The sequence below is a fragment of the Pongo abelii genome, chromosome 6, assembly GCF_028885655.2.
Source record: "Pongo abelii isolate AG06213 chromosome 6, NHGRI_mPonAbe1-v2.0_pri, whole genome shotgun sequence".
NCBI lineage: Eukaryota > Metazoa > Chordata > Mammalia > Primates > Hominidae > Pongo > Pongo abelii.
Window position 1 is genome coordinate 75,015,838 of NC_071991.2, and position 17,575 is coordinate 75,033,412.

The window sequence follows — 17,575 nt, forward strand, 5'->3', positions numbered from 1 at the left end:
TTCTTTTGAGAAAGGATCATATTTTCCTGTAATTTTTAAATGTCAGCCTGCTTTAAATTGTGTCCTGGAAATTGTGAGTGACATATTGTAGATAATTTGGATTCTGTTGTGTTTCTTTAAGAATTAAGTTCCTTTTTTTCATTGCCCCCACTTCCCGACCCCTGATGTTTACACTATAATTTAATTTGTTTACAGTCAAACTACAAGCTCTGTATTTCTTAGTTTAGGCAACTACTATGATCTGAATGTTTGTATATTCCTAAAATGCATGTGTTGAAATTCTAACTCTCAAGGTGATGCTCTTGGAAAGTGGGACTTTTGGAAGGTGATTAGGTCATAGAACAAAATCCTCATGAATGCGGTTAGTGCCTTTTTAAAAGAGACCCAGAGAGCTCTCTGGCCCCTTTCATCATGTGAAGTTACAATGAGAAGACAACTGTCTATCAGAAAGAGGGCCCTGAATACATACTATATATAGCCCACACCTTGATCTTGGGCTTGTCTGCCTCCAGGACGCTGAGAAATTTCTGTTGTTTGTAAGACAGTGTAAGTCATTTTGTTATAGCAGCTTAAATGAACTAAGATAATAGCATCCTTAATTCTCATTTATTTTTGAGTCTTATATTGTAGCTTGGAGCCTACCTTACGCATGTAGTATGATTCAGGGAGCAGCCACGTGGGCAGAGTTTATGTGCAGAATTGGGACTCCACCTCAATGACTTGCTCCTTTCTTGAATTTTTCTCGTCTGGTTCTATAAAGCAGTAAGACTGTAGGTTTTCTATCAAAATCTTAGCTGCTTCACATGGTGCTGACAGGGTAAAATTCAGGCTAAAATTATTTAAAGTTAAAAATAAAAATTGACCCCCTGGTGTTCTCTTATTCTAAGGTAGAATCCCCTCTTTTTAATCACTCTCTTGTGTCTTCAGGTAATTGTTTCTTTTCTGTTTTGACCAGAATGTGTAGTTACTTTGTGTGGTCTATTGGTCTAAGAGGACACTAGTAAAAACAGAAAGATTAAGATGACACAATTTTAAAGAAAAAATTACTTAATTTTGGAATATATTGGGGAATCATCAAATTTTACTTCCCAGACAAGTTATAATATACTAAATTTACTAATTTGCATTTAGAATTAACAGAAAATGAAACATACCAAGAAGAGTAAACTAGTGAAAATAGAAAGGTATGCTAGAATTTAAAAATCCGTACTTCAATAAGAAAATTTGAGACTTCAAAGAATTACAATAAACCCATTTTCACTTTTTATGTTTCTCAATAATGTGGACCACTAATATATAGAATACATATCTGCATTATGGTAGAAATTTTAAACTATAAGGATAGTAGAACTACACAAATGCAAATATATCTGAAAAAAATATCATTTTATTGCATGTTTTCTCTATTCTACTTCCTGGCTATGAAAGAAGGAAAATTTATAATTGTCTGTTCATTCTACCTATTTTTATTATCTAAAAAAAGTCTTGTTCGTGAATAGCATTGCTTTAGAAAACTCAGAAGTTAAATATGTGGCTTTTTTTTTTTTTTTTTTTTTTGCCAGATGTACTCAGTGTGGACATTGTCAGGACAGATTTTTTTTGTTTTGTTTTGTTTTCCTTTTTATAGCAGAATTTAGCTTTTATTAATAAAAGTGTATTCTTCTAAAATACTTGTTTTAATTTGGAATTCTTGTTTAAGTGGAGAAAAGACCAACTCAACTCACCCTTTGCCAAATATTCGTGTTATAATTTTACCAAATTAATTTTTATAAGATGAAAAATGCTATAACTTTTTAAATGCTTACATGGAATTCAGTTTTTGTTAAAATTGAATTCAGGCAATACTGTTGCTTATATACTAAAATAAAAAATCAGATGATATTTGTTGCTTTCTTTTCCTGTCAAATTAATCAATGTCAGTAATAATGGGAAATTCTCTTTATTTTGTAAAATGGAATGTTTTGTGCTTGCTCATTATTATGTATAATGCTTTTTGAAATATTATTAACATTTGTCATTTGTATTGTGCTTTAGATTTTGCAAAATTAATTGTTATCATAATGTTATATCTCTTTTTACCAAAACAACCACATACAGACCTACATTACAGTGTTCTTTCTATTTTATATTATTGGAAGTGTGTGGCAGGGAGGCTGAGTAGATTGCACGTGTACACTTTTTGGAGGAGCATGTGAGAACAGCTTTTTATATTTTGATCTAAAAACTGATGTTAAATTTATTTCAGTTCTTAGTCTGTGCAGTTACAAATTCTATAATAATGAACATCAGAGAAAATTATAAAATAGCAGGTTTAGTAATGCATGGTTTTTAACTCCAAGAATTTTCTTTTGATTCTTCCTTAAGGATTCCTACTTTCCAATATACATCCTGCCTAAAGTGGCTTTTCTGGTAATTGTTATTGTTTAATCAAAGAATTCTGTCATTTATTTGATTAAAGGAGACCTTCTAAATATGAGAGTATGGTTGCATATTAATGCCTAAGCTTGCATTCCAGTTCCACCATTGATTGTGCAATCATTAGCAACTACCTCACTTTTCTCTTCTATTAAATGGAGCTAATGTTAGTACTTGCCAAATGGGTTTCTTAGGAAGATTAAATAATTAAGTGAAATATTCCGTGTAGAACTCTCAGACTGGCATCTCCCACACAGCAGACATGCCGTAGTATTATGCACTGATTCTATGTATTATGAATTTTCACGCTGATGCAACAACATGACATTACATAACCATTAGATATGTTAGCATTTATGTAGAGTAAAAAATTCCCTTTCACTTTGTTGAAAATATGAAATACTTCCATGTATGGTTTTTGCTATATTATTGTCTATTATGGTATGTGATCATCCCCCAGTGATAGAGAATTCCAATACATCCCCCTAATAGAGAAATGAAATCCAAATGCAATGAGGGATATAGTATCCTTGTCGTTAAACTCATAAATAATTCCTATTTAAGGTGAGAAGATGTATTTATAAGAGAAGAAAATAGTCCCTTCAGTGTAGATTTCTCTTTCTCCTCTCGTGTCTTACAATATCTCTGATATTTTGCACTAGCGATATGTTTCCAAACTGTGCTTTGCAAGACACCTAGTAATTTCTCTGTCCCTCTTAACACCAGGTAATTTTTAAAACTCTTCTCAGCAACATTGCTCCCAACTAGACACAACCGACTCTGCTTTCTCCATAAAATAATGATAAATGAGTGGAGCAGTGACCTTTTATAATGAGAAATATCACAAGACTGCCTTTCTTACAGTATTTCAAGTGCATTTCCTCCTGCAAGATCATAAGAAACTACTTTTTATGTGCTTCTCACTGTAAAATTGGTCAGCTCTTGGGTTTTGTGCTGATTCTTTCATGTGTAAAAACAATTGGGATAGCATTCATCATATTCTCTTAAAATAATCAATGACTTTAGAAGCCTATTGATGTTTTTATTTAAGTGAACAGAATCATAAAAATCATATGGGAATATTTTCTTTATTATATTTCTAAATCTTAGTATTTCCTTATGTGTTTGGACTTCTGAGTTGTAAAATTCCATCTTAAATACCCTAAAGATTTAAGATAGTAAGAATAATATTATAAAAAATTGAGCCTTTGATAAAACGGGCTTCTGTTTCCACAAGTGTAAAAGCAGCATTCCTATTAAATGATAGTTTTATGTTCTTGATCAACCCAGGCAGAACTGAAGCATCTGCATTGAGTGAGGTTGTAAAAAGCTACCAGTCAATGTTTCATGGAAAAAGCCATGCTACTCCAGTCATTTTGGACCAACTGATGTAATTTTATTCTTTCAGGAAGGAAGTTATTCCTGAAATTTGCTTTAGTTATCCTTTGTAATATTGTGAATAAACTGTACTTAAGCCTCTGTGATAGACAATATGTACAAATTTAGAAAAAACAGTAAATTCTTATCAGTGTTTCTGAATCTGGTAAGACACAATACTATACTGCCACCATAATAATATTAGGCAGTATGGGATAAGTGCTTTTGATAAGAATAAATGTACTAGAATTCAATGATGAAAGCTTTTTCTTCTGATTAGAGCACTTGGAATTCAATGATGAAATCTTTTTCTTCTGATTAGAGAACACAAGACGTAAGGCATGGATAAAGTAACTTTTCAGTTTGCAGTAAGACAAGGCAGAACTTTAATATGCTATTATGGGGAGCAATATTCAAGCTTGGGAACATTACAGGAACAAAGTAGGCATGTATGGAGAGGTGGTGAGTACACGTTCATAAAGTCACAATATGTGTATTGAGAAACAAGTTATTGGTGGGAGTAAGCATCCTAGAAGAATGCGTGTGCCCCCTTAATCTCTTGGCATAATAGTGAAAAGGAGACTTATATTAAACGTTGCTGGGTGTACCATGATTGTGCTCCAAAGAAGGGTCTTTGCCCCCTCTGTTCATACTTTTAGTACAAGCATGAGAACAACCTTATAAGTAGAAAAATAAATATTTAGATCTCAGCTATCAAAGAGTATGAGTTTAGATCCCAGAAATTTTTTTTAACATTATGAAAGTGATCTGTGCAAGCTTTGATGAGCTGGGGGACTGTGGAATGTTGCGGTCCCTCGTGCTGGTGGGAGAAGGTAAGTGGCATTTTGGAAATTGGCCTTTGAGTGCCATCTCTTATGCTGGAAGAAGACACAACTTCAATTCCTGTCAGTGCATTACTAACCATATTAGAGAAAGATCCTGGGGGCATTTGTTATATAAAATACATGTTTATAGGATAGCAACAGTCCAATTTGCATGAAGCATAGCATATGAGCAAGAAAGTGATAGAAAACTAAGAAATAGTTTCAGGCTGGTTTGTAATTCGGAAGGAGGCTTTTTTATTTTGAAAGGGCAATCATGAGCCAGCAAAAAAGTTTTAAGCCCTAGAACATCGTAAATGTTATGATCGAAGTGTTGTTTAGGAAATTAGTCTGGGAGTAATGTACAGGATGATATATATGAAGGAATGCCTGAAACCAGGATACCTACTTGGAATCTACTCAAGGCTATCCATTCATAAGGGTTTGTACACACACAAAAAAAATTGACAGTGGAAACTGGGAAACAGATAAAATAAGGGAGGTTATAAATAATGAAATTATAGATGATTGATATGGGGGAGTAAAAAATTCTTAGTTTTCAAGCTGGAATTATAAAATCCAATGGAAACACATTCTGAAGAAAGGCATTAGAGATACATAAGATGCTTTGATTAGATGGGTAATTTTATGAAGCTAATGGCTCACCTAGGAGACAATGCTCAGAAAACTGTTAAGTACATTGTACTAAATCTTAGAGAAAGATTGGAATTGAAGGTACAAATTAAAAATCACCTACCTACATACAATGACTTAGTCTAAAAAGTCTGCCTAATCCAATCTAGATTGACAAATCAAATAAATTAGCAATTGATGGACTAAGACTGCCCACAGTTTCTAATTGGAGAGTGGGGCAAAGTCTTTTTTAAAAAATCTCCTTCATTGAAGGGCAATTAATTCTGGAGACTCCATCTAAATTATTCAGGTAGATACACTGACACTCTGGGAGAACTTGACAGAAAACATATGAGTGGATAGAAACTTTTAATGCACACTTTATTTGATGTGAATGCTTTGACAATGATTTCTAATATTGTGAAGCATTTTTTTTTTCTCTAGAGGCTACCACTTCTTCCTCTTTAGAGTAGGAGTGTACATTTATTTAAGGTGACTATGTCATGTCTTTGCAATATAGCCTCCAGCAACTTCACCTGGGTGATTATTGTGATGGAAATAAATGGAGTATGATTTCTGCAACTTTGGAATGGGGTCTTTTGGGAAGGAATTTTGACTGAGCACTTACTTAAGACAAGCTGGCTTCAGTTTCATAGTTTTGTCAGCATGGTTATAACATGCTTGCAGCACTTATAACATGCTTGCATCCTGTGTACTGTAGAGGCCAAAGGCAAATATTAAACAAGTTTGGCTTTCAATCTTTGTCTTATTATGTAACAGTTGTGTGACCTGAGGAAAAATTAATTTTTTGGGGGGGGTCTCTAAAATGAAGCTAGTAATATTTTTCTCCGAAATTTTTGTGAGGAAGAATGAGTTTGCAAGGAAAGTAGCATAGAGAATGGTACATGTTGAACACTCGGTAAATACTTGTTTTCCTAATATTAATTAAGCTATATTATTATATGTTACAGCCTAGGGCTCTCATCACCTATGAATAACTAATTTTGATTATTTATTATCTTGTAGTTTCTAAGGGTCAGGAATACTGGCACAGCTTAACTGAGTCCTCTGCTCATGACTCACAAGTGTGCATCCAAGGTGTCACTGAGTCTGAATTTCCTACTGCAGCTCAGGGTTCTCTTCCAAATTCATGTGGTTGTTGAGAGAATTCAATCATTGCAACTGTAGAACTAATGGTGGCTTTCTTCTTCAAAGATAACAGGAGAGAGAATTTTTAAATTGTATTCATCTCTGACTTCCAGACCCTCTTTAAAGGGCTCGTCTGATTAGGTCCAGCCCACCCAGTATAATTACCTCTTAAGATTATTTAACTTTAGCTGATTAGAGACCTTAATTACATCTGCAAAATCCTTTTAACTTTGTCACATAATATAATGCAATCATGGCAATGATATTCTAAAATATTGCCATGTTTTATTGCTTAAAAGGAAGTTACACTTGAGATAGCCTAAGTTAAAAAGGCAATTTAGTAACTCTTGTAACCAAAGTAAGAAACCTGGGATAAAGAAAACAAAACACCAATTTCAAGGTTTTTCCCTCCCCTCCCCTCCCCTCTCCTCTCTCTCCTCTCTCCCTTATGTCTCAACTTCAGGTTCTCAAACCAGCTATCTCCATAAGGCTAAAACTATGACTAAGGAAGCTTCTGAGCTCATGTAATTGCAAACTCGGAAGCTGGAAGAAAACAACTCTTTCTCTTTTTTCCAGTTTGGAAAAATGCCAAAGGGATACTATGATTTGCCCCATCATGTGTCATATCCCCATCTCTTTGGAGACAGGTGAGCTACTGTGATTGGCAGCCCCATCAATACTATTTAGATAAGATGAAGAGGAGAACTTTTCAAAAGAACAATGGATAGCATTGAAAATTGTTGTAAATTGAGGAACTACCTCTGAAATTTATAAGCCAATGTGTGAGCCAAAATTTTTCCTCTAAGGTTGAGAGGAACTACTGGAATTCAGATCCTGGAAAGGTATAAAAGAATTTGTACCTGGTAGAAAAACAAAGCACTGTGTTTGCTGATGGAAGTAGCAAAATAATTGAAGTTGTTACTGATTCTACCTTGTGAACTGTTCTTGCAGCTTGTTAAATATTGGAAATCTATTACCCATTATGAAACCTTATGATTCTTTGAAATTAGAAAGAGTCAAAAGCTCTCCTTGTTCCCAGTCAAATAGCCCTACAACATAAATGTTATTCTGCTCATATTTTAAAATTTGCTATTAGCTCACCTTGTCATTTTGAACAAACTACATAATTTATTTTTTGTCTCAATGTCTCTGTGTACCTGTGTGAGTAAAAGCAGAAAGGATGCAATATCAGCTCTTTCTGACTTTCCAGCTTTCTGAAAATATCTCAGATAGAGCTACAGTAGTTTTATATTTTGGCAAGGACATTCTAGTTGGGCATACTTGAAACTATACTTTTTCAATTATTCAAACCTCCCCATATACTTATGAATATGCAGCAACAAATCCAGCGGTTACAAAGTAGGGCATTTTAGTGTTAACAGTACTTCCCTTTGGAATGGGAGCAAGTAGGGAGCAATACTGGGGAGATTCTTGTCAACATAAAAACTTAAGAAAAGAAGTGAATTAAATTAATTTCACCAATAGGGCCTATAAGATATATACCTTTTAGAAAAACCCTGCAGGTTTTTCTTTTTTAACTCCAAATAAATATTATCTTTGAATTCCCAAGGATACAATGGATTCATGTTTCACTTAGTAAAATTCTAGAAGATGCTTTAGAAAATGGAGCAGTACCTAGAAGTAGGGTGGTACCAAATCCATTATCCTCCACTAAACATGAAACAGGAATTTAGGACATATTAAACACAAAATGAAATGCACAACTATCGGGGGAACCAGCCCCCAGTAATTCAACATAGGTTATTTTCTATTTTCCCTAAGTGTCAGCTGGTCTGAGAAATAAAGGGAAAGAGTACAAAAGGGAGAAATTTTAAAGCTGGGTGTATGGGGGAGACATCACATGTCAGCAGGTTCCATGATGCCCCCGAGCCATAAAACCAGCAAGTTTTTATTAGCAATTTTCAAAGGGGAGGGAGTGTACGAACAGGGTGTGGGTCACAGAGGTCACATGCTTCAAGGGCAATAAAATGTCACAAAGCAAATGGGTAGGGCAAGGTCACAAGGCCAGGGCGAAACTAGAATTGCTGATGAAGTTTCATGTCCCACTGTGCATGCATTGTCATTGATAAACATCTTAACAGGGTTCAAGAGCAGAGAACCAGTCTGACTAGAATTCACCAGGCTGGAATTTCCTAATCCTGGCAAGCCTTGGGGTGCTGCAGGAGACCAGGGTGTGTTTCATCCCTATCTACAACTGCATAAGGCAGACGCTCCCAGAGCAGCCATTTGAGAGCACCACCCCCCTACACCGGGAATGCATTCTTTTCCCGGGGCTGTTAATTATTAATATTCCTTACTGGGGAAAGAACTCAGTGATATTTCTCTTACGTGTTTTCAGCAATAAGAGAAATATGGCTCTGTCCTGCCCAGCTCCCAGGCAGTCAGACCTAATGGTTATCTCCCTTGTTCCCTGAGCATCACTGTTATCCTGTTCTTTTTTCAAGGTGCGCAGATTTCATATTGCTTAAACACACATGCTTTATGAACAATTTGTGCAGTTAATGCAATCATCACATGGTCCTGAGGTGACATACATCCTCAGCTTACGAAGATGATGGGATTAAGAGATTAAAGATGGGCATAGGAATAAGAGTATTGATTGGGGAAGTCATAAATGTCCATGAAATCTTCACAATTTATGTTCAGAGATTGCAGTAAAGACAGGTATAAGAAATTATAAAAATATTAATTTGGAGAACTAACAAATGTCCATGAAATCTTCACAGTTTATGTTCTTCTGTTACGGCTTCAGCACGTCCCTCCATTCGGGGTCCCTGACTTCCCACAACACACAATGAATCTCTCTTTTACTTTTACTTTTTACTCTGTCTCTCTCTTGTTGCCTATGAACTTCCAAGTGCTTTGTTTCTAATCTTTAAACATGTCTATGAAGGAATCAGAGAACTGGTAATATTATTTCTGTTTTGCAAGTGGGAAGGTGTAAATACATTTCCTAGAATTGTGGCGCTGTTGGATTATAATTCAAACCTATGTTGACCCCTGAGCTGGGGCTAAACCTGAGGGCAACTATTAGGTTGGTGTAAAAGTCATTGCGGTTTTGCCATTACTTTAATGCAAAAAACGGCAATGACTTTTGTGCCAAACTAATACTTTGTGTCAATATTCCTGACCCAGCCCTGACGTTGCCTCATGCCTTGTTCTGGTCACCACTTTGCTGTGGTTGGCTGTGCAATCTTTGGCATGCTAATTTCTGCCATCTCTCCATGCCTGTGAAGACTGAATTTTCCATACGATTTGGGTGGTTCATCTATTTGATTAGGGTCTTTGTACTTTACGTTACCTCTTCTCCAAAAGCTATTCCCATAGATACTGCTATGAATTGCTACAGTTTTTACTCTAGAGCTCTTCCAAAATGGTGATTCCTGAGAGGGAGATCCTCTCTGAGCAGCCTGTGAAAGAACACAGCTGGATCATTCTCTATCCCACTACTTTGGTTTATTTCCTGTCACTGCACTCACCGTCTCCTGACATTATATCCTATGTTTATTTGTCTGTCTCTCCCATGGGATATAAACTCCCTAAGAAGAAGGACTTTGTTTTGTTGCCTGTCTGTTTATAGCATATAAAACTTTGGGAGTGAGGAGAAATTGGTTGTATAAATTGATACCACATCAAAGAGAGCTATCAGGACTGGAATGTCCCTCAAGAATTATGAAAGAGAAAGAAAACTTTATTCACACCCAGACAATGGCTGAATTAACATGTTCCTTGCTTAAATATGCAGTGAGAACAAGAGACAATTCAAATACAGTATACCTGCCTAGTTATAAAATCCAGTGCGCCACTCTCACCATATTCCCTTTTGTTTTGAGCCATCCCAAATTATCATGTCTGACTACTGAAGAAATTAATAGATGGTTATTAATAGGTGCAGAAAATGACAGAAAAGTAGGAAATGTGGAGAAAGTGTGTCGAGATTTAAGGCCAACTCACCGTTTTTTCTCTAATTTCACGGATTTTTTTTTTTAAGGTCTCATAACCAGGTCTTGGAATATTTCCTATACTTCTTTTTTTATCCTTTGCATTTTCTTTATGTTTTTTTAGTTGTGAAATAATGCATACTTGTTGCAACAAATAAAATAATTCCAAAATATATAAAGAAAAAAATAAGTTTACCCATTTATTTATTTAAAAATATTATTATTATTATTATTTTGAGATGGAGTCTTGCTCTGTCGCCCAGGCTGGAGTTCAGTGGGGCAATCTCAGTTCACTGTACCTCTGCCTCCCAGGTTCAAGAGATTCACCTGCCTCAGTCCCCAAAGCAGCTAAGATGACAGGCACATACCACCAAGCCCAGCTAATTTTTGTATTTTTAGTGGAGACAGGGTTTTACCATGTTGGCCAGGCTGGTCTCAAGCTCTTGCCCTCCAGTAATCTGCCTGCCTTGGCTTGCCAAAGTGCTGGGATTACAGGTGTGAGCCACTGCGCTCAGCCTACCCACTCATTTTATACGTTATATCCATTATACCCTCTAATATCACTCCATAATGCAATGTGGTATGATTCCCTTTATATTATTCTCCATGTTCTTATGCAATTTTATGTACATATATGTGTAAAACTTGAATTATAACATGCATACTACTTGACAGTATGCTTTTTTAAGTTAATGATATATCATGGTCATCTTTCTAATTGAAGGATAAAAAACTATCTCTTATTAAAAGCTGAATGTTATTTCACATGGATACACTGTCATTTCTTAAACCATTTTCTTCTTATTGATGGATATTATAGTTGATTCCATATCTTTTCCATTACAAAAGCTTTAGTAAATACATTGTTCATATATATTTTATTTCTGTATAGCATGTTCCCCAAAATGGGATTATATATCAATGGCGTTATGTGCTTCTAATTTTAAAAGATAATTAAAGTATTTTCCAGACAAATTGCAAAATAAAACATTTATATTTCTTTAAATTTACAAATATTGGCTAGCTACCTCTGAGCTTCCTGCTGTTTTATTAGGAATTCCAAATGATTTACCAATAATTTTCAAATTAAAAAAAGTCTGATATCAATAATTATTGGCATTACATGGACATATGCAAATATCCATACATGTTTTTCAAATGCTACCAAATTTCCTGACAGCAAGTTATTATATCATGAGTATATTAAACTTAAAAGTGTTTGCATAAACCAGCATCTTCAATTTCTCTCTATAGAAAATATTAAGGAGCAAAAATAAAGAATAAAAAGTAAAATGAGCAGGCAAAATTTCTTATCTATAAGTGTTGTCAAAAACAGAGTAATAGGGCATAAACCGTATAATAGTACATATAAGTTGTTGAGAGAATTCTCAGCAGTGTAGCAGCATGTGTCAAAAAGTCATGTGCATTACTCTCCCTAACAAGACAATTGTGCTGTTCTCAAAATATATCTTTGCTTTCCCTGGTACCATAATTAGGATTAAGTCACAGCATAATCAAGTCAGGGCCAGGATTTTTTAAAAAGATGATAAAAAAGAAAAGGGTCTTTACTCCAAAGGAACTACCAAATCTAGTCTCAGGAGCTGGGGGATTATAGGCGGGACTAGATCCTAAGGATGCTTTATCAAAGGGGTCAGGATGTAAATCAAATAAGGGAGAATGTATTGAGTTGGGAGCACTTTCCTGAAATACAGGATTTAACATGTTGACAAAGATCACGGGACACAGGGACATATATGCTATGGCTGTGTTAAGTGAGTTCAAAATGCCAAATTTTTTTAATGTTAGACAGTGGAGGAGCAATGATAAACTCAGGGAAGTGTTCATGCTGGAGTATTTTTACTATGTAAAACTGGAGAACCCACCAGATTACTATGTACCAACTACGTACTATGAGAATGACCAAAGGATGCACCATTTACCAAGGTCATAAGGCTAGCACTGGTAAGAAAGGTACGAGGATCACTGGTAAGTACAGTAGTTGTTCTTTATTGCTCAGGAATAGTAGTAGGAGAGTCCATTATCTAATTAGACTCACCGATAGCAATAGGAATGATAGTCACAGACAGACCCCTGTGGAGCAGGTAGGTGGAGCTTACCTGTCCAAAGTATAATAGATGCAATCATTGTGGTGAGTGGCAAGGTCCAAATGGAATCATACACAGAAAATTATGGAGATTATTAATAGAACATGGTGTCCCAAGGGGTGTAATATATAAACAGCCAAAAAGAGTACCAATCAATTAGTATCCTCAGATATATTTAAGAATGGATGGTTGAGGGCAATTGCCTCAGTCGAAAGCCACAGTTCCCGCCTGGTTTACAAACATTAGCCAGTTTTCATACTTGGAATCTAATAATTGAATAAAAGACTATATCCCTTGAAGAAAGAGCTCTGCAATACCATGACAAGTGTACAAGTAGTAAATCCCCACATTCTTCCCTGAAATAACTTACAACTATTTACTTGAGTAACTGTACACTGGGGAAAGGGGAATATTTTAAGGACTCCGATACAAACTCCATGTTAACATTCATACCCAGAGATCCAAATAGTTTTCATAGTCCCCTTGTTGTTAAAGACAGGGGATGTGGGGAGAAGGTAATCAGTAGGGTCCTGGCCAATGTTTGACTCACAGAGGGTCTATTGCAGACTGGTTTTGTGATCATTTTCATGGTATCTGAATATGTGATTGGGACAGACATACTTGGTATTTGGTACAAATCCCACATTGGGCCTTTGGCTGCTGGATACGAGCTGTAATAGTGTGCAAGGCCAAGTGAAGTCCTCTGAAACTGACCCACCTCTGGCCAAGGTAGTCCAACAAAGCAATATGATGTCTGGGGTAGGGAGGATGGAGATTAATGCCATGTGCAAAGATTTAAAGGATGCATGAGTGGACATCTACATCATAATTGCCTTGAATTCACCAGTGGAAACCAATGGATCCTGGAGAATATCTCAAAGAATTGCAAAATAATAAAATAGAACAAACAGTTCCATACATTGTTCAAGAAAAGACTTTCTTGGGGGAGAAAAAAAAGCTAAATTTACATATTGAGAAAGGGTATATGTCAGAGAAAATTGACCCAGGTGAACAACATGACATTTTCTAGTAAAATTATGGGACACTAGAATAAGAAAAAAAAAACTTTCAGCTTTCAAGAAGAAATATCAAATCTCTTGTAAGGATAAAATGTCAGTTTGGCTTCAGATTTCCTTTCAGCAACATTCAACATCAGCAGACAATAAAGAAGCATAGAAACAGAAAAAGAAAAAAGTATGTTCTGAAGAATACAAATATGTAAAGCTGCTCTTCCATTAGAAAGGTCACACTCATGCCACTCTAAACATGCAGGCTTACGGAAATTTTTTGTACATCAGTTTTTCTTGAGAAATTGCTAGAAGTTACACTTTAAGTTAATAAAAGATAACTGGAGACTGCTGGGCAAAAAGACAGGCAATGAACATTTAAAATGTTTAACTCTAGAATTACAAAATATAACAGGTGGGTTAGGAGGCTAGAACAGGATGTAAGTGTTGTATGTCTTGACAAAGTTGGTATTTCATGTCTAGAAATATTTGCTAGGAAGAAGGACTAAGAAGGTGTGAATTAAGTAGTTTCTCAGAATGCCTCACTTCAAATAGCTGAAATTTAAAATATATTATTTTAGTCTGACAAATCAAGCAATATAAGCATCTTCAAGATTACAAAGATACTAAATTAGAAAGAAAATATTACTGATTAATATACATTGCCAAAGAATAGATATCGGAGAAAGAAAAATATGATTTTATAATGGCAAATATTAAAATGCAAAATTATTATTTCATAAATAGAGAACAAAATGCATCATATAAAATTATAAAGCTAAACATACTAGGACAACAGTACTTTATAAATGTAAAAATTACACACACACTCCTACACACACATATTAAGAAGCAAAGAAACAGATTAAAATGAAAAAGAATGATTAAATACACTACGCAAACAAAAATTAAATTTAAAAAATTGCTGAAATCAGATGTGTTTGCCATGTTAACAAAGCATAAATGTTTTTAATCCTCTACTCAGTGACAATCTCAGATTGGATTGAAATGAAACAGGTAACTCTGAACTGCATTCCAGAGGACTAAAAAAAAGTAAAAGCAGAGTTCATGATCTTAATATCAGACAAAGTGGAGGTCAGGCCTAAAAGCAATAAATGGGCTTCAGCTTCTGCCCATGAAGGATTAATTGCTATGGCAATTGCTGTTCACTGTAAACAACTAAAAAGCTAGAAAAATGTGAAATAATGGTTTTCAGACAATGAACAGTAAGAAGGGGGCAGAGCTGTGATCTCTGAGATGTTAAATTAACTTTAGCCTAAAGCTGCCCCCTTAGGTATTTTTAAGTTCAGCCAGAGGTTTCTCCACGTATAGTGAACTGTAACCTAAATGGATGTGTAAAGGATTGTAACCTACTCTTGTAATGAGTAGCCAATTCTCAGCCTGTCACAGCAGCCAAGTTTCAATCACGGGGAGCCAATTGCTTAAACCATGTTTGAATAAGGCAAACACCAAGCTGTAACTAATCCAGCTGTTTCTGTACCTCACTTCTGTTTTCTGTATGTTACTTTTCTCTTGAGGTCTGCAAATGTTATTGGACCATGTGGCAGCCCCTGAGTTGCTCTGAACCTATTTTGGTTCTGTGGGCTGCCCAATTTGCGAATTGTTCTTTGCTCAGTTAAACTCTGTTCCATTTAATTTGTCTACAGTTTTTCTTTTAACGGAGAGAAGAGAAACAATTGGTTGGGCTAGTTTGCTGACTGGAGATTTCCTGATTATGATGCAGGGAGGGGAACCCAAACAAAGCTCAGCCAAATTGCAAAGACAGAGATGAAAATTCTGGTTCCCTCCTGAGGGGGCTAGAATTTGAAATTTTCAATGAGAGTGACAGACAGGAGAGGACAGAGAAAAGAGTGAGAGAGGGAGAGATAGGGAAAGTGCATGCCTTGGAGAACTTCAGAGGGGGCCTCTGTTTTTGACTGATACGTGCATGTGCATGCATGGGATGAAACACTCCGATGCAAAGGAGAGAACTACTGAAACGACTAAGCAAAAACAATTCACAGAGCTCTTACAGGTCCAGGAATAATTTGTGTTTTGTTTTGCAGAGTGGTGAAAACTTGTAGTGCATGGAACATTGGGCAGAATCCTCAAGAGGCTGCTCTAAATCTACCATAACAAAGCTTAAAATCAAATCTCAAATGATCAATTGGATCCACAAATAATTTAACTGTGCCAGTACAAAAACCAACACCCTTTATAGGAATACATCAAAATCTAAGGCCAGAAAATGTAAAATTTACAACATCAGTATTCAATAAAAATGAACGAGCATGTAAATAAACTACAACCCATAACCAGGAGAAATATCAGACATAAGAGGACTCAGAAATGACAAAATATGGTAAAATTTGTAGAAAAGGATTTTAAAAGTTTATTATAACCTAAAAATATGTTCAAAAATTCAAAGAAAATACAATCAGAGAAAGGAAAAATAGGAGATACACTTAAATGGAACTTTTAGAGACAATTATACAATGTAAAAATAAATAAACATTGAATGAATAACATCAGATTTGATACTGAAGAAGAAAAGATCATGAAGTTGAAGACTAAACAATAGAAATGATCTAAAACGAAGCACTGAGAGGAATAAAAAAACCAGAAAAATGCTGACTTGCCTTTTAACATGTTGGGATTGTCCTTGATTGTGAGTTTGGTACTTGACCTTCATCTATGCAAATTATATGGCTTAAATTAGATCACTCTTTTTGTAGGGTTGATTTTTGTCTACTTCTGCTGAAATCTTTGATTTACTTCTGGACTTATAACAATTTCGGCCATCCTTGATGTCCTGGCTTAATTTGAGTTACAGTTAAAACACTAACACTTTGATGCTAGTTTAAGACTCAGTTTTCCTGTTATATTGCTATTTAAAAAAAAATCTAACTGCAGGGCAATCTGCATGCCCCTGTGTAGCCAAATAGCACTACTACTGACTCTGTAATCAGCTCATGAATTTTGCTTTGTTCTGTCTACAGTCTAGCTGTTCTACCTTGGAGGAGTGTCTCAGAGTACCTAATGCCCTCCACACCAGAAATTAAAGGTTTATTTTTACTTTTCAAATAAATAGTGATTATGTATATAGTACATGATATTAAAGAATGTACAACAAAATGTTTATTTCCAGTGATTGGATTATGGATGATTTTTATATATTTGTCTTTCAGATTTTATTTTCGAATCTTTTTGTATTAAGCACAAATTACTTTTGTAAAAATATATCACTTTTGGAGTAAATAAAGTTAAAACATGTGTAAAGCTTTCTTGATTCTCTGCTTCTTTATTTATAACTAGACCATCAGTAGCTATGTAATATTTGTTACTTAGAACCAACCAACCCTTCTCAGAATTTTAGCCTTTTGAGTGCTGTTATTTTCTCTCACCTGTGTCTTCAAGATTTACTCCATCTACTGAGAGTTCCTCTTATTGAAGAGAATCAATGAGCCATTTCTAACTGGCCTGTTTTATAACTTTTCCCACTTCTCTCAGTGGGGACTTCCAACCTTCTGGATGAGAGATTATGAATATTAATTCACCCTATCTGCCTATGCTACAGACCACTGGATCACTTCTGTAGTCATAGCAACCTGTTTTGAGACCTGTTCATGTCCTCTCTAATTAAAACTAGGTGCTGTCTTTTACAGACTAAAATAGTTTGAAGCACCAAGAGTAGAGGCTGTATTCTCTGGTTTTGTATCACTCTATTTTATATTTCATCTGATCCTTATGAACAATGATTCACTACATTAATGGGCTCATCTCTTCTTGACACGTCATTTTGCTTAACCATGCTGATGCCTAGAATATTTGCATTCAGGAGTATTGTGACAGGAACTTAAAAATAAATTACTAGACTTTTAAACTTTCATTTATATGATCAGTTCTGTGTTTAGTAGACTTTATCTCCAAGTCTCTGATACTTACTGCAGAAGATGAGAGACGAGGTGAGAAATGCATTAAATTCATGCTTGGTGTGATGTTTGGGGATACATGGAGAATCAGAAGAGGCTTGAGGCTCAGGGATGAGTGAAGGATCAGAGCTGGGGTAAAGAGTGAGGTGATAATGGGGGATGACGTGTTTATAT